Raw genomic sequence first — 18,300 nt, 5'->3', positions numbered from 1 at the left:
GTTATCCCTGTAGGACAACTGAAACAACACGAAATAAACAAGGCTGTTGCTGGAAATATTTTATTCCTGTAGGCTATACTACCTATTGCTGGTACATTTTGGAACAGTATAGCTAGCCTATGAATTAATTATCTTTAATGTCTTCCAGCCTATCGTATAGGTTATATAGCAGTTGGCTTGTGCATGAATATGACAACGTTTTGTAGCCTACATTTCCGTCGGTCTACAGAGTTTTAGCCCATCTTTACCTTGATAACCATTCCAAGATAGAACCCTTTCGACGCTTAAAAGAGCAACTACCACTCATGTCATCAATGTTAAATTTTGGGCGTCTGACGGAAACTGATCAATCTGACCAACAATTAACGTCGATTTGACACTTTGCTGTCCAGGTTTGCAAATCATTCAGTTAGAAAATGTAAGTTGCCCTTTTTGTTATTATAATCACACTACACTCAAGGGTTCCATCCTTTGATACAAATAAGGCACCCTAAATGGTTCCAAATGGAACCTTTTAAAAAGGTTCTATATGATGAACCATCAGGGGTGCCATTATTTTACATTCTAATGGTTCTAAATGGAACCATAACTACCAGGTGTGTTTTATTACTACTAGGCCTACTACTACTTATTATTATTACTATTATTATTAGTAGTAGTAGTAGTAGTATTACTTTTATTAATTCATTATTATTCATATTCATTCATTGTGCTAATTAATGAGAAGTAGCGTATAATGTGTACGAAATGTTAAATACAAATAGACAACATCAATCAAAAATTGACACATCAGTCAAATATCATTCAAATACTGTATTCAGTATTTCTACATTAATTTACATATTCATTGCTTTAGCATATCTTTTATATTACTCGCAAAAAAATGTGTGTCATAAGACACTCAAAACAACAATAGATACATATTTACATTAATTTACATATTCATTGCTTAAACATATCTTCTATATTACTTGCATAAAAAATGTGTCATAAATACGCTCAAAACAGCAATAGTTACATTTTTACAAATTAATACATTTCAAATGATTATAAAACACACGTTATGATAAAAAAAATTCCACACGCAACACTGGAGTGGAGGGTTTAGACATAGACAGGTTAAGACGTCTTTCAAAGAATAGTAATGTGTGGTGGGCTTCTTTTGGGTACTGAACATCAAAAAGAAAATATAAACAAAAAATACAGACAAGGCCTAAGGAGGCATCAATGTCAGGGGAGGGGCCAATGACAAATTCGCATTGGAGGGCATGTGGCACATCCATCTCTCCACTTGCTATTGTGATGCCATCCATCTTTATGGATGCTCTCCTGGCAAGGAGGGGAGTATCGCCACCCTGGAAGATGATGGTTGGAAACACGCTCAGTGGTTCCTATGCAAATGAGAAATGTACAAGGGATCTCCTGTAAGAGTCTATGATGTGAATTGACAACATAAAGCAATGTTAATTGTAATGTTAAAAACATCAAATACCTCGTCTAAACAATACAGAAACTTGGCATCCTCCTTACAAAGGGCAGGCAAAATTAGGACAGCAGCGCTTTTTCTGAAATGTCAAAAGAAACAAAGAATGATTTCATTAAAACATAGTTTAATTATCTTATTATTATTAAATAATTGAAGGGTGCAAGGGAAAAGAAGAAGCTGGTGACTTACCATCTGTGTTAGTATCTCGTAGGCTTGACAGCCTCTCCCTCTGACTCCCACTGTCAGCCACTCTGATGACGTTAGGGGTCAATATACTGAGGGTGTTATGCAGGCTTAGCTTTAAGTCCAGTCCAAACCGCAACTTCATTTCATGATGCATCTACAAATAAACAAACAAAACAAAACAGAGGAAATTGTAGGTAAGGGATAATGTATAGAACGCCGGTCATTATGGAGAAAATAAGTCCCGACAGGGCGAACTGGATCTGGATCTTGTTTCACCCTGAAGGGACTTATTTTCCCATAATGACCGGCGTTCTATACATTATCCCGCTTATTATACGGCTACTTGCCAAAACGAAAAAATAAACTCCATGATACGTCTCTTTACACTTATTTGTTACCGTTTCGTCGTGCCTTTTGCTGAGAAACAAATAGTTCGCAACACACGCTGAACTTGAATCAAACATTCTTTAGAACACAGCTGATCAACCGTCTGCTTTCACTTTTGAATGAAGTTCCAAGCGCAAACTCAGTTGCCATTGACAGCGGTCATTCTTGTTTTCAGAGGTCCTTTCCCAAGAAATAATGACCGCTAGAACTTTGGGAAATCCCATTCAAGTCAATGGAGCGTTCTACTTGCATTGTGAAGAGCCGTATAATAATTACCAATAAATGGTTATAGAACTTACTACTGAACAGCACTGAACTCACATTATAGTAATACTACTATAAGACTTTGCTACTCACCAGCTCTGGCACCCAAAGAAATTGGAACATCTCCATCACCTCTTCAGTTGGCTTTGCCATTTGCTCTACCCTCTTATAGACAGTTTGCCTCATCCTGTCCATTATATGACTAATATCTGGCTGACGACGGCACAACTAATTGTTTATGGCGTTTATATGCTCTTGAAAGCTGTGGTAGTCCTCCCCAACTGCTTCAAGGTCCAACATAATCTGAAAAAAAAAGACATGCAGAGAATGCAAAACGTATGTGAGCAATGATAATATACTTTTTCTCAAGCCAGATAGTCTTTCATTCAATCAGAAATAAATAAATAATGTAGCCGGACCTAACAGCTGTATGATTCAACATTTCATTCACAAACATATTACAAACCTCTTGTGTTGGCTCGTAATCAGAAGACATCTGGACCCCCACTCTGTACTTTTTTGCTCTCTGAAATTAGCAAAGAGAAATGTGTAATATTAAGATATCTGTACTGACAAACAGTGGCTACTGTGACTAGCTAGCATATAGACATACAGACAAGAAAACAAACGGGCTAAAGACAAGCAAGAATGTAAAAATGGCACCTGATGTCCAGGTGGGTCCTCCAGAGGCACATGGTCCACAATTCTTTGTCTTCTGACACCAAACTTTCTCTTAATCTCCTGCACCGTCGTCAAGTTTATCAAAGGAGACCTTTCCTTTTTGAACTTATTCTTAAAACACTCCAGCAGGGTCTCCTTTGAGTAAAGACATGAATTATGAGACTCAGACAGTCAGAGTAGTATAGGAATTCAATTGAGGAATAATGTTTTCCATAACAAAACGTTAAAAAATAACATACATAACCAGATTAGCTGTGGTCATTAAGAAATGGATGTCTAGTGATCAGACACCACAGGACATCAGTGTATTTTTCAGGCATGAAAACGGGTCAGGGGTGAAAAAGGCACGCGAAAAGGGAAATGGCCGTTTCATAGCAAAACAAGCGCGAGTGACATTGTTGCCAATAGTGCATAGCTTCCATGGAGTATGAAGTTGCCTAAAACCAGAGATTTATAAAGAAAAACTACAAAATGACTCATTTTTACCAAAAAAAAAAAACATATTATTTCTTCTTTTTGGCTTGGGCCTAAGTGTGAAGGAGCCCACTTGCACTGTTTGGCAACATGCTTCAGCCTGGCCCTCCTCTCCTCCTCAGTAATCTACATGAGTTTTTTCAAAGCTTTCTTTCTTTCTTTATACCTGAAGTTATCAGACATTTCTGAAGATTTTATAGGCCTAAAGGACACTTCATAGTAGACTATTAGAATGAGTCTGAATAAGATAAGTCTGAATATTTGTTGGACCAAATCAGTTAATAAATAAACTTGGGTAGGGTAGACTATTTAATTTGTAACTTTAATTTGTAAAATTGGTTTTAATAGTTTTAACCTGCAAGCATAGGCTACTTACAGATTGTGGCATTGTGCTAGTGTGTTTAACCAACCAATAAAGTTGTGTGAACAGTGTTCACATTACATGTTAAACCCTGTGGACACAGCCTACTGATCAGGCAACTGAACGTTTCTTAAAAGAAAGCATTACCATGTCAAACACTGCTTTTGTCTCTGAACTCGACAAAACGCACCAGCCCAGTTTAGGAGCATTTAATTCAACTATTTAGTTATTCACATAGCCTTTGCTATACTGATAAAGTATGCCTATTTGCTTCACCTTTTGTCGATCAAGATGGCTCGAACTGCACGTATTCTTCATCAAATGAACTCGTTATGTCTATATTTCTGTCCAATATCGCTAACTTTAACAACAGCCTATGCTACGTTGCTACACCAATCTCAACGTCTTTCTGACAGAAGTTGAAAGTTTCAACTAACTCACCTGTGACATAACCCACACAGCAGTAGACTCCTAGGCGGATCCGCCTTCAAGTCGCCAAACCCGCGTGACTGTCGCATTCGTTTTGGTGCCGCACAGAGGATCAGCTCCGCCTCCAGGCGGCTCCGTAAATTCTACTGTCAAACAGCGGGTCCTGAGTGGACCCATGTCGGATCCGCGGGCGCGGACGCGCCTGTACTGTAACGGTTGAATATGACTGTACACCAAGAGCCGAGAAGAGTCATACTAGTGGATATTTTCTTTGCTGGGACACGGTTGCCTGAACCCTCTCGAGTAAGTGATATTTATTAATATATTGCGACATTCACAATAGCTAAACATTGGCCTTTGTGGTTTTATACTTATCATGTTTATTGATTGTAATGACGTTGTTTGATATTAGTGCAGACGTTTGTAATTTTGAGCAACAGGCTAAGTTAACGTTATTGTTAGCTGTGATGCTCATATGAGTCTGTAGCCTATTTGATTTAAAATGGGTTAGCAATTTCGGCAGAATATGTTATGGTAGTGTGATTTAAAAAACACACATTGTTTTTTAACGTTAGTCTGGTCTTGTCTGTTAATGTGTTGCTGTTGTCCATAGTCCATAACTGTTAGTGCTACTATGCTAGCGGCATACAGCTGCTATCGATAGCTAGCATGCTGCTAAGCGCAATTGCATAAGTTATTGCTAATGTCTATACATATATATGTTTGAGATCACGTTTGCGATGCAATCCTTGATTAAGCTGATACATTGGCACTGGTATTTCAGTCAATGAAGTCAGTGAAGTACTCGTCTGCTATGAAAGCTAACTTACCTACAACTTTAGCACTGATAATGGTTTAGCCCTAGCTCAGGGGTGGGCAAACTGCGGCCCGCGGGCCGGATCCGGCCCGCCAAGCACTTTCATCCGGCCCGCCGAGCATTTCATTTGTTTATCAGGCTGCTCGCTATTTTTTTTCCTGCGATAGTTGGTTAGCTTTACTGCAAACTGCTTTTCACTCTCCTTAGAGAACGTTTACAATGTCAATGAGATAACATCATGTTAAACTAAGTTAACTCTTAGTTATCTCCTTTGCAGCAAATCTAACGTGAACAATATAGCTGCAAGCAGCAATGAGGGGGCCAAGCAGAATAGGCCGGAGTAGCCACGGTGACAAGATAGAACTCAGCAGACACCCAGCAGACACCCGGGATGAACAGGGCTGAAACAGGGCTGAGTATTGCCACCGCCTCCACCAGCCAGCCCCCCCCACCTAATCACCCCAGCCCGTCCCACCCCGTCCTGCCCTGCCCTGCCCCTGCACGCACGCATTAGAATTAACTGGATGGAACATGTTGTCATCAGTTTCACATCAAAAAATAAAAGATTGATAAAACACATCAACAACTACACATCAAAATGCAATATTGCTAATTGCAGCACCCCCTACAGGTCAAATGTCACCACATTTTTTGAGCGTCCTCCTAATGGGGTCATGAATATATGTAGTAAGTTTGGTTATGATACATTATAGGGTTGCTGAGATATGAGCTCACTTCCTGTTTGGCGGCTTCGCCACCAATGTCGATTGGCTGGTAGGGGCGAATGCTTTTGTCAATTGTTCCAGAGAGCAACATATTGATAGGTTATGATCTGAAGATGGTCTGTGCCAATGTTGGTGAAAATCATATGAAATTTGCGACCTGTGAAAACTTTTTGATGTTTTTGATTAAGTCTAACATGGCGGCCGAATCAATTACGATGACATCACAAGTTGGCCTGGGTCGGCATAAGGACCTCCAACAGTATTACCAGACACCACTAGTACATTTTAATTCCAAATACAACAGCAGCTACAGGCCAAAAGGCATGTTTTTTTAATTACAGCGCCCCCTAGAGGTCAAAGGTCACCAGATTTATTGAGTGTCCCCCTGATTGGGTCCTGAGTCCATGCACCTAGTTTGGCTTTGATACATGCAAGGGTTGCTGAGATATGAGCTCACTTCCTGTTTGGCGGCTTCGCCGCAAATTTCGATTGGCTGTTACAGCCGAATGCTTCTGTCAATTGCTCCAGAAAGCAATGCACTGATAAGGCATGGTCTGAAGATGGTCTCTGCCAATTTTGTTGAGGATCCGCTGAAATTTGTGACCTGCGAAAGCTTGTACGTGTTTTTGATTAAATCCAATATGGCGGCCGAATCAATTACGATGACATCACAAGTTGGGTTGGGTCGGCCTAAAGACCTCCAACAGTATTACCAGACACCACTAGTGCATTTTAATTCTAAGCACAACTGCAGCTACAGGCCAAAAGGTATGTTTCTTAATTACAGCGCCCCCTAGAGGTCAAAGGTCACCAGATTTCTTGAGCGTCCCCCTGATTGGGTCCTGAGTCCATGTACTTAGTTTGGTTATGATAGATCAATGGGTTGCTGAGATATGAGCTCACTTCCTGTGTGGCGGCTTCGCCACAAATTTCGATTGGCTGTTACGCGCGAACGGTTTTAGTTCCGGAGACAAAAAGCAATGCATTAATGAGGCATGGTCTGTAAATGATATCTGTGAAGTTTGGTGTCAATCGGACAAAATATGTGACCTGAGAGGACTTTTTAGTGTTTTTGATGAAATCCAATATGGCGGAAAATCCATCATGGCGGAAAATGACTTCATACTGTGCGTTTAACTCGGATTGGTCCAAGGATTCCAATGATACCTCATTTTTGACAATCGGCCATACGGGTCAAAAGTTACGTGCGTGAACGCATGTCCAACTTTGGCCTGTTGGTGGCGCTAGAGTGCTTGAGGTGCCATCATGAAACTTGGTGACATTAACCATGGGACTGTCCCTAATCAGTGTGCCAAATTTCACAACTTTTCACCAGACGGTTCTATGGGCTGCCATTGACTTCAATGGCGGAATAATAATAATAATAATAATAAATATAGCTGCAAGCAGCAATGAGGGGGCCAAGCAGATTGGGCCAGAGTAGCCACGGCAACAAGATAGAACTCAGCAGACACCTGCGATCAACACTTTCAACAAGTGTCATATCAAAACATAGCTGATTTTGTTGGGCTGAAACAGGGCTGAGTATTGTCACCGCCTCCGCCAGCCAGCCCCCCCCACCTAATCACCCTTGCCCGTCCCACCCCGTCCTGCCCCGCCCCGCCCTTGCACGCACGCACGCATTAGAATGAACTGGATGGAACATGTTGTCATCAGTTTCACATCAAAAAATAAAAGACTGATAAAACAGATCAGCAACTACACATCAAAATGCAATATTGCTAATTGCAGCACCCCCTACAGGTCAAAGGTCACCATATTTTTTGAGCGTCCTCCTAATGGGGTAATGAATATATGTAGTAAGTTTGGTTATGATACATGGCAGGGTTGCTGAGATATGAGCTCACTTCCTGTTTGGTGGCTTCGCCGCAAATTTCGATTGGCTGTTACAGCCAAATGCTTCTGTCAATTGTTCCAGAAAGCAATACATTGATAGGTTATGGTCTGAAGATGGTCTCTGCCAATTTTGGTGAGGATCCGCTGAAATTTGTGACCTGCGAAAACTTGTACGTGTTTTTGATTAAATCCAATATGGCAGCCGAATCAATTATGATGACATCACAAGTTGGCTTGGGTCGGCCTAAGGACCTCCAGCAGTATTACCAGACACCACTAGTGCGTTTTAATTCTAAGCACAACTGCAGCTACAGGCCAAAAAGCATGTTTCTTAATTACAGCGCCCCCTAGAGGTCAAAGGTCACCAAATTTCTTGAGCGTCCCTCTGGTTGGGTCCTGAGGCCATGCACTAAGTTTGTCTTTGATACATGCAAGGGTTGCTGAGATATGAGCTCACTTCCTGTTTGTCGGCATCGCCGCAAATTTCGATTGGATATTACGGGTGAACAGTTATAGTTCCGAAGACAAAACACCACAACTTTTGTGCGGCTTGGTCTGAAGATCATGTGTGTAAAGTTTGGTGACGATCGGACAAAATTTGTGACCTGTGAAGTTTTAGTTTCACTTTCACTTAAATCCAATATGGCGGAAAATCCATCATGGCGGAAAATGACGTCATAGGGTGCGTTGAACTCGGGTTGGTCCAAGGATTCCAACGGTACCTCATTTTTCAAAATCGGGTCAACAGGTCAAAAGTTATGTGCATGAACGCACGTCCAACTTTGGCCTGTTGGTGGCGCTAGAGCCCTCGAGGTGCCGACATGAAACTTGGTGAAAGTAATCATGGGACTGTCCCTAATCAGTGTGCCAAATTTCACAACTTTTCACCAGACGGTTCTATGGGCTGCCATAGACTCCAATGGCAGAGGAAAGATGTTAAATAATAATAATAAGAAATCATAGAAACACAATGGGTGCCTTCGCAGCTTCGCTGCTTGGCCCCCAAATATAGCTGCAAGCAGCAATGTGGGGGCCAAGCAGACAGTTCAGCAGGCCAGATTTGCCATGTAAGTCAATGCCGTTGCATCAGACATATAGCCTTAAGCAGTCACAGCATGTTCCATGCCATACAACCCAAGATTGGCTGAGTTACAAGGTCAAGTTTCACATCAAAACATAACTTATTTTGTGGAGCTGAACCAGGGCTGAGTGTCGCCACCCCCTCCCCCAGCCAGCCCACCGCCGCAACCGCAACCGCCCCTGCCCATCCCACCCCGCCCCACCCTTGCACGCACGCTTTAGAATGAACTGGATGGAACTTGCTGTCATCAGTTTCACATCAAAAATAAAAGATTGACTGAGATATGATCACACTTGCTGTGATTTAAACATAGAGGTCAAAAATTGACGTCATAGGGTGTGTTGAACTCGGCTTGGCCCAAGGATTCCAATGATACCTCATTTTGCCATTCGGGTCAACAGGTCAAAAGTTACGTCCGTGAACACAAATCCAACTTTGGCCTGTTGGTGGCGCTAGAGCGCTTGAGGTGCCGGCATGAAACTTGGTGAAATGAATTATTGCACTGTCCCCAATTAGTGTGCAAAATTGTATAACTTTTTACCAGACGGTTCTATGGGCTGCCATTGACTTCCATTGCAAAATAATGCGCATCAGCAACTACTGGCCAAAATGCATTTTTGTCAATTACGGAGCCCCCTAGAGGTCAAATGTCACCAAATTTCTTGAGCGTCCTCCCGATGGGGTCGGAGGTACATGTACTAAATTTGGTTTTGATACATGAAAGCGTTGCTGAGATATGAAATCACTTCCTGTTTCACCTGCTTCGCCGCAAATTTCGATTGGCTGGTACAAGCCAATGCTTATTTCAATTGTTCCAGAAATCAATGCACTCATCAGGCATGGTCTGAAGATGGTCTCTGCCAATTTTGGTCAGGATCCACTGAAATTTGTGACCTGCAAAAACTTGTATGTGTTTTTGATTAAATCCAATATGGCGGCCGAATCAATTACGATGACATCACAAGTTGGCTTGGGTCGGCCTAAGGAACTCCAACAGTATTATCAGACACCACTAGTGCGTTTTAATTCTAAGCACAACAGCAGCTACAGGCTAAAAGGCATGTTCCTAAATTACAGCGCCCCCTAGAGGTCAAAGGTCACCAGATTTTTTGAGCGTCCCCTTGATTGGGTCCTGAGTCTATGTACTTAGTTTGGTTATGATAGATGAATGGGTTGCTGAGATATTAGCTCACTTCCTGTTTGGCGGCTTTGCCGCAAATTTCGATTGGATATTACGGGTGAACGGTTATAGTTCCGGAGACAAAAAGCAATGCATTAATGAGGCATGGTCTGTAGATGATATCTGTGAAGTTTGGTGTCGATCGGACAAAATTTGTGACCTCTGATACGTTTTAAGTGATTTTGATGAAATCCAAAATGGCGGAAAATCCGTCATGGCGGAAAATGACGTCATAGGGTGCATTGAACTCGGCATGGTCCAAGGATTCCAGCAATACGTCATTTTTGAAAATCGGACTGACGGGTCAAAAGTTACGTGCGTGAACGCATGTCCAACTTTGGCCTGTTGGTGGCGCTAGAGTGCTTGAGGTGCCATCATGAAACTTGGTGATATTAATCATGGGACAGTCCCTAATCAGTGTGCCAAATTTCACAACTTTTTACCAGACGGTTCTATGGGCTGCCATAGACTTCAATGGCAGAGGAAAGATGTTGAATAATAATAAGAAATCATAGAAACACAATGGGTGCCTTCGCAGCTTCGCTGCTTGGCCCCCAATAATAAATATAGCTGCAAGCAGCAATGAGGGGGCCAAGCAGTCAGTTCAGCAGGCCAGATTTTCCATGTAAGTCAATGCCGTTGCATCAGACATATAGCCTAAAGCAGTCACAGCAAGTTCCATGCCATACAACCCAAGATTGGCTGAGTTACGAGGTCAAGTTTCACATCAAAACATAACTGATTTTGTGTGGCTGAACCAGGGCTGAGTGTCGCCTCCCCCTCCCCCAGCCAGCCCACCGCCGCAACCGCCCCCTGCCCATCCCACCCCGTCCCACCCTTGCACGCACGCATTAGAATGAACTGGATGTAACTTGCTGTCATCAGTTTCACATCAAAAATAAAAGATTGACTGAGATATGATCACACTTGCTGTGATTTAAACACAAAGGTCAAAAATTGACGTCATAGGGTGTGTTGAACTCGGCTTGGCCCAAGGATTCCAATGATACCTCATTTTGACATTCGGGTCAACGAGTCAAAAGTTACGTCTGTGAACACACGTCCAACTTTGGCCTGTTGGTGGCGCTAGAGCGTTTGAGGATCCGGCATGAAACTTGGTGAAATTAATTATTGGGCTGTCCCCAATCAGTGTGCCAAATTGTATAACTTTTTACCAGACGGTTCTATGGGCTGCCATTGACTTCCATTGCAGAATAATGCACATCAGCAACTACTGGCCAAAATGCAATTTTGTCAATTACAGAGCCCTCTAGAGGTCAAAGGTCACCAAATTTCTTGAGCGTCCTACCGATGGGCTCAGAGGTGCATGTACTAAGTTTGGTTTTGATACATGAAAGCGTTGCTGAGATATGAGCTCACTTCCTGTTTGGCGGCTTCGCCGCAAAGTTCGAAAGGCTGTTACGGGCCAATGCTTCTGGCAATTGTTCCAGAAATCAAAACACTCATCAGGCATGGTCTGAAGATGGTCTCTGCCAATTTTGGCGAGGATCCGCTGAAATTTGTGACCTGCGAAAACTTTTTGATGTTTTTGATTAAATCCAATATGGCGGCCGAATCAATTACGATGACATCACAAATTGGCTTGGGTCGGCCTAAGGACCTCCAACAGTACTACCAGACACCACTAGAGTGTTTTAATTCTAAGCACAACTGCAGTTACAGGCCAAAAGGCATGTTTCTTAATTACAGCGCCCCCTAGAGGTCAAAGGTCACCAGATTTCTTGAGCGTCCCCCTGATTGGGTCCTGAGTCCATATACTAAGTTTGGTTGTGATAGATGAATGGGTTGCTGAGATATGAGCTCACTTCCTGTTTGGCGGCTTCGCCGCAAATTTCGATTGGCTGTTACGCGCGAACGGTTTTAGTTCCGGAGACAAAAAGCAATGCATTAATGAGGCATGGTTTGTAGATGATATCTGTGAAGTTTGGTGTCGATTGGACAAAATATGTGACCCCTGATACATTTTAAGTGATTTTGATGAAATCCAAAATGGCGGAAAATCCATCATGGCGGAAAATGACGTCATAGGGTGCGTTGAACTCGGCTTGGTCCAAGGATTCCAATGATACCTCATTTTTGACAATCGTGCATACGGGTCAAAAGTTACGTGCGTGAACGCAAGTCCAACTTTGGCCTGTTGGTGGCGCTAGAGTGGTCAAGGTGCCAACATGAAACTTGGTGAAATTAATCATGGCACTGTCCCCAATCAGTGTGCCAAATTTCACAACTTTTTACCAGACGGTTCTATGGGCTGCCATAGACTCCCATTCGGGAAGAAAGATGTTAAATAATAATAAGAAATCATACAAACACAATGGGTGCCTTCGCAGCTTCGCTGCTTGGCCCCCAAATATAGCTGCAAGCAGCAATGAGGGGGCCAAGCAGAATAGGCCGGAGTAGCCAGGGCGACAAGATAGAATTCAGCAGACATCCGCGATCAACACTTTCAACTAGTGTAACATCAAAACAAAACTGACTTTGTAGGGCGGAAACAGTGCTGAGTATTGCTGTTGCCTCCGCCAGCCAGCCCCCCACCTAATCAGCCCTGCCCGTCCCACCCCGTCCTTGCACGCACACACGCATTACAATGAACTGGATGGAACATGTTGTCATCAGTTTCACATCAAAAAATAAAAGACCGATAAAACACATCAGCAACTACAGATCAAAATGCAATATTGCTAATTGCAGCACCCCCTACCGGTCAAAGGTCACCAAAGTTTTTGAGTGGCCTCCTAATGGGGTCATGAATCCATGTAGTAAGTTTGGTTATGATACATGGCAGGGTTGCTGAGATATGAGCTCACTTCCTGTTTGGCGGATTCGCCACCAATTTCGATTGGCTGTTACGGGTGAATGCTTTTGTCAATTGTTCCAGAAAGCAATATATTGATAGGTTATGGTCTGAAGATGGTCTCTGCCAATTTGGGTGAGGATCCGCTGAAATTTGTGACCTGCGAAAACTTGTATGTGTTTTTGATTAAATCCAATATGGTGGCCGAATCAATTATGATGACATCACAAGCTGGCTTGGGTCAGCCTAAGGACCTACAACAGTATTACCAGACACCACTAGTGCATTTTAAGTCTAAGCACAACAACAGCTACAGTCCAAAAGTCATGTTTCTTAATTACAGCGCCCCCTAGAGGTCAAAGGTCACCAGATTTCTTGAGCGTCCTCCTGATTGGGTCCTGAGTCCATGCACCAAGTTTGGCTTTGATACATGCAAGGGTTGCTGAGATATGAGCTCACTTCCTGTTTGGCGGCTTCGCCGCAAGTTTCGATTGGCTGTTACAGCCGCATGCTACTGTCAATTGTTCCAAAAAGCAATGCACTGATAAGGCATGGTCTGAAGATTGTCTCTGCCAATTTTGGTGAGGATCCGCTGAAATTTGTGACCTGCGAAAACTTGTACGTGTTTTTGATTAAATCCAATATGGCGGCCGAATCAATTACGATGACATCACAAGTCAACATGGGTCGGCCTAAGGACCTCCAACAGTATTATCAGACACCACTAGTGCGTTTTAATTCTAAGCACAACTGCAGCTACAGGCCAAAAGGCATGTTTCTTAATTACAGCGCCCCCTAGAGGTCAAAGGTCACCAGATTTCTTGAGCGTCCTCCTGATTGGGTCCTGAGTCCTTGCACCAAGTTTGGCTTTGATACATGCAAGGGTTGCTGAGATATGAGCTCACTTCCTGTTTGGCGACTTCGCCGCAAGTTTCGATTGGCTGTTACAGTCGCATGCTACTGTCAATTGTTCCAAAAAGCAATGCACTGATAAGGCATGGTCTGAAGATGGTCTCTGCCAATTTTGATGAGGATCCGCTGAAATTTGTGACCTGTGAAAACTTGTATGTGTTTTTGATTAAATCCAATATGGCGGCCGAATCAATTACGATGACATCACAAGTCGACATGGGTCGGCCTAAGGACCTCCAACAGTATTACCAGACACCACTAGTGCGTTTTAATTCTAAGCACAACTGCAGCTACAGGCCAAAAGGCATGTTTCTTAATTACAGCGCCCCCTAGAGGTCAAAGGTCACCAGATTTCTTGAGCGTCCCCCTGATTGGGTCCTGAGTCCATGTACTAAGTTTGGTTATGATAGGTGAATGGGTTGCTGAGATATGTGCTCACTTCCTGTTTGGCGGCTTCGCCGCAAACTTCGATTGGCTGTTACGGGCGAACGGTTTGAGTTCCGAAGACGAAAAGGAATAACTTTTGTGAGGCTTCGTCTGAAGATCAAGTGTGTCAGGTTTGGTGTTGATCGGACAAAATTTGTGACCTTTGAAGACTTTTTAGTGTTTTTGATGAAATCCAATATGGCGGAAAATCCATCATGGCGGAAATTGACGTCATAGGGTGCGTTGAACTCGGCTTGGTCCAAGGATTCCAACGATATCTCATTTTTGACAATCGGCAATACGGGTCAAATGTTACGTGCGTGAACGCACGTCCAACTTTGGCCTGTTGGTGGCGCTAGAGTGCTCTAGGTGCCATCATGAAACTTGGTGACATTAATCATGGGACTGTCCCTAATCAGTGTGCCAAATTTCACAACTTTTCACCAGACGGTTCTATGGGCTGCCATTGACTTCAATGGCGGAATAATAATAAATATAGCTGCAAGCAGCAATGAGGGGGCCAAGCAGAATAGGCCGGAGTAGCCACGGTGACAAGATAGAACTCAGCAGACACCCAGCAGACACCCGGGATGAACAGGGCTGAAACAGGGCTGAGTATTGCCACCGCCTCCACCAGCCAGCCCCCCCCACCTAATCACCCCAGCCCGTCCCACCCCGTCCTGCCCTGCCCTGCCCCTGCACGCACGCATTAGAATTAACTGGATGGAACATGTTGTCATCAGTTTCACATCAAAAAATAAAAGATTGATAAAACACATCAACAACTACACATCAAAATGCAATATTGCTAATTGCAGCACCCCCTACAGGTCAAATGTCACCACATTTTTTGAGCGTCCTCCTAATGGGGTCATGAATATATGTAGTAAGTTTGGTTATGATACATTATAGGGTTGCTGAGATATGAGCTCACTTCCTGTTTGGCGGCTTCGCCACCAATGTCGATTGGCTGGTAGGGGCGAATGCTTTTGTCAATTGTTCCAGAGAGCAACATATTGATAGGTTATGATCTGAAGATGGTCTGTGCCAATGTTGGTGAAAATCATATGAAATTTGCGACCTGTGAAAACTTTTTGATGTTTTTGATTAAGTCTAACATGGCGGCCGAATCAATTACGATGACATCACAAGTTGGCCTGGGTCGGCATAAGGACCTCCAACAGTATTACCAGACACCACTAGTACATTTTAATTCCAAATACAACAGCAGCTACAGGCCAAAAGGCATGTTTTTTTAATTACAGCGCCCCCTAGAGGTCAAAGGTCACCAGATTTATTGAGTGTCCCCCTGATTGGGTCCTGAGTCCATGCACCTAGTTTGGCTTTGATACATGCAAGGGTTGCTGAGATATGAGCTCACTTCCTGTTTGGCGGCTTCGCCGCAAATTTCGATTGGCTGTTACAGCCGAATGCTTCTGTCAATTGCTCCAGAAAGCAATGCACTGATAAGGCATGGTCTGAAGATGGTCTCTGCCAATTTTGTTGAGGATCCGCTGAAATTTGTGACCTGCGAAAGCTTGTACGTGTTTTTGATTAAATCCAATATGGCGGCCGAATCAATTACGATGACATCACAAGTTGGGTTGGGTCGGCCTAAGGACCTCCAACAGTATTACCAGACACCACTAGTGCATTTTAATTCTAAGCACAACTGCAGCTACAGGCCAAAAGGTATGTTTCTTAATTACAGCGCCCCCTAGAGGTCAAAGGTCACCAGATTTCCTGAGCGTCCCCCTGATTGGGTCCTGAGTCCATGTACTTAGTTTGGTTATGATAGATCAATGGGTTGCTGAGATATGAGCTCACTTCCTGTGTGGCGGCTTCGCCACAAATTTCGATTGGCTGTTACGCGCGAACGGTTTTAGTTCCGGAGACAAAAAGCAATGCATTAATGAGGCATGGTCTGTAAATGATATCTGTGAAGTTTGGTGTCAATCGGACAAAATATGTGACCTGAGAGGACTTTTTAGTGTTTTTGATGAAATCCAATATGGCGGAAAATCCATCATGGCGGAAAATGACTTCATACTGTGCGTTTAACTCGGATTGGTCCAAGGATTCCAATGATACCTAATTTTTGACAATCGGCCATACGGGTCAAAAGTTACGTGCGTGAACGCATGTCCAACTTTGGCCTGTTGGTGGCGCTAGAGTGCTTGAGGTGCCATCATGAAACTTGGTGACATTAACCATGGGACTGTCCCTAATCAGTGTGCCAAATTTCACAACTTTTCACCAGACGGTTCTATGGGCTGCCATTGACTTCAATGGCGGAATAATAAAAATAATAATAATAATAATAATAATAATAAGAACAAATAGAAACACAATGGGTGCCTTCGCAGCTTCGCTGCTTGGCCCCCAATAATAATAAGAACAAATAGAAACACAATGGGTGCCTTCGCAGCTTCGCTGCTTGGCCCCCAATTATGCGATCCATTTAATTGGGAACGCGTCTGCACTCACGAGAGGGAGAGAGAGCCGCAGGTTCTGGCTTGTCATTGTTGATAAGTGATATGTCCTTCTTATAAGAAACTTTTAAAAGGAAATCATGAAGGCAACAGTAGTTCCCACTACTGACCATTTAAAAACCGTGAGAGGGCACAGCCGTAGGTACAGCACTAGCCATAGCGGAGCAGGCAGAAGATCATTGAGAAATAAACGTGAATTAAAGCGACTGTCTTAAAGCGACAGTGCACAATTTGTACATTTGTTAAACAGCATAAAATGAGCAGTATTTTTAAGAAATTCACATTTTAAAACAAATACTTTTCATACTAAATTATAGGCTATAAAAAATTTATTTTTTTTATGTGTGGGGGGGGGGTTGTTGTGCGGCCTGCCGGGCAATTTTCAAAACCCAATGTGGCCCTTGAGCCAAAAAGTTTGCCCACCCCTGCCCTAGCTTCTAGCCAGCTGTGCATTAACGTTTGCATTTTGCCAAGTTTGGTCTCATACGTAACTTTAGTGTCCTTCTGCCATCTTTGTAATGAAAGCCTCGGCATTTTAATCACTGTTTAAGTCGGTTCAGACAACTAATGGGTATTGGCGTCTGTTTGTGATTTATTATGCTGTTCTGCAGCGTCAACTTTTATCTAACGTTATGATTGCCTCTGTTGGGTTCGCTTGATGAAGATACTTTCTGGGTTGTTAAAATGTAATGTGAACACATTCCCGTAGCATTCCAAAATAGACCAGAGATGCTTGTACTATATGTATATTTGGAAATTTTGGGATTGCAATAACCATAATGATATGGTTATTTAACAGCCATCGTTTCGGGGACTCTGATGAGAGTGAAGAAAAGCCAGTAAATGGTGACTTTGCATCTCTGAGGTACCTTCCAACTCGCCTGGTATATCAGTTGAAGCCTCAAGCCCAAGCCAATTGCACTGGCAAAGTAAGTAATAATCTCTTAACATTGAAATAACTAAATCATTATATGTATATTAGAGATATGGTTAACATTCTTAGTGCTAAAGACATTCCCCTCTCCTTGTATCTATTCCTCCAGCTCCACCATCTTGCCGAGTGCCAGGCAGCCGAGTCACTACCCCTCAACCTGGAGAAAACTGTTAAGGTAAAGACTGATCTCTGAAATAAAATTGAATACAGTGGCCCCATCTATATTAACACAGCAGTAGTCACTCTATTTCAAATCAACAGATTGCATCTGCATTACCATCTCAGATTTTCTGCATACTTCATACATTACTTTCAAAATCTCAGCCAAATATTTTGTCAGTTAAAACATCTGCATTCATGCAATATTGCCTGAAAAGTTCATTCATTATTATCAGATTGTATTGAAACACATTGATTTCAATGTCAATCCATTCATGGAGTTGATATAGATAGTGCATACCAAAATGTTGAAACATACAAATTCATGTCCAGTATGACCAGAGATTTGTTTTTGTTTGCCATTGTTTGGCCCTGTAGCTCTCAGCCTACCATGGTTAACAGATCACAACCATTTATCTCCCTTAGCACCTCACCATGGGGCAGGACCGCAACACTCTTCACCACCTCAACTCCCTGCACCTGCACCCGCATTTAACATACGGAGAGTTACTCAAGGTAGGGACTGATCTCTGAAATATTAGTGAATAGAAAGGCCCCATGTGTATTATCAATGATGACTACCATTTAATACATTTTTTCCCCCTCTCGCACACCGCCCACCTCACTATGGGCC

The 18,300-nt window shown here is 42.9% G+C and overlaps 2 long non-coding RNA genes across 4 annotated transcripts; one reads left to right on the top strand and one right to left on the bottom strand.

Annotated features, from left to right (window-relative positions):
- Positions 1 to 1,667: 1,667 nt before the first annotated feature.
- LOC143099709 (uncharacterized) lies at positions 1,668 to 3,118 on the bottom strand. Its single transcript, XR_012981719.1, has 4 exons — positions 2,987 to 3,118; positions 2,790 to 2,849; positions 2,417 to 2,626; positions 1,668 to 1,826 (listed from the first exon to the last, which is right to left on the bottom strand). It is a non-coding gene; the product is annotated as an uncharacterized LOC143099709 (long non-coding RNA).
- A 1,205-nt stretch (positions 3,119 to 4,323) lies between these two features.
- Positions 4,324 to 18,288, top strand: LOC143099708 (uncharacterized). 3 transcript variants are annotated; one of them, XR_012981718.1, is made up of 4 exons: positions 4,324 to 4,571; positions 17,373 to 17,502; positions 17,617 to 17,682; positions 18,093 to 18,288. It is a non-coding gene; the product is annotated as an uncharacterized LOC143099708 (long non-coding RNA). The 3 variants fall into 3 exon arrangements; XR_012981717.1 differs by lacking the exon at positions 4,324 to 4,571 and adding an exon at positions 17,197 to 17,259; XR_012981716.1 differs by lacking the exon at positions 4,324 to 4,571 and having other exon boundaries at positions 17,189 to 17,502.
- The last annotated feature ends 12 nt before the right edge of the window (positions 18,289 to 18,300 follow it).

The sequence above is a fragment of the Alosa pseudoharengus genome, unplaced genomic scaffold (assembly GCF_046254945.1).
Source record: "Alosa pseudoharengus isolate Yale_2024_CS ecotype anadromous, Long Island Sound unplaced genomic scaffold, YU_APseudo_1.1 YU_APseudo_1.1_scf_3, whole genome shotgun sequence".
Taxonomy (NCBI): domain Eukaryota; kingdom Metazoa; phylum Chordata; class Actinopteri; order Clupeiformes; family Clupeidae; genus Alosa; species Alosa pseudoharengus.
The sequence above is the reverse complement of the archived record's forward strand: the minus strand, read 5'-3'. Positions and strand labels throughout refer to the sequence as shown.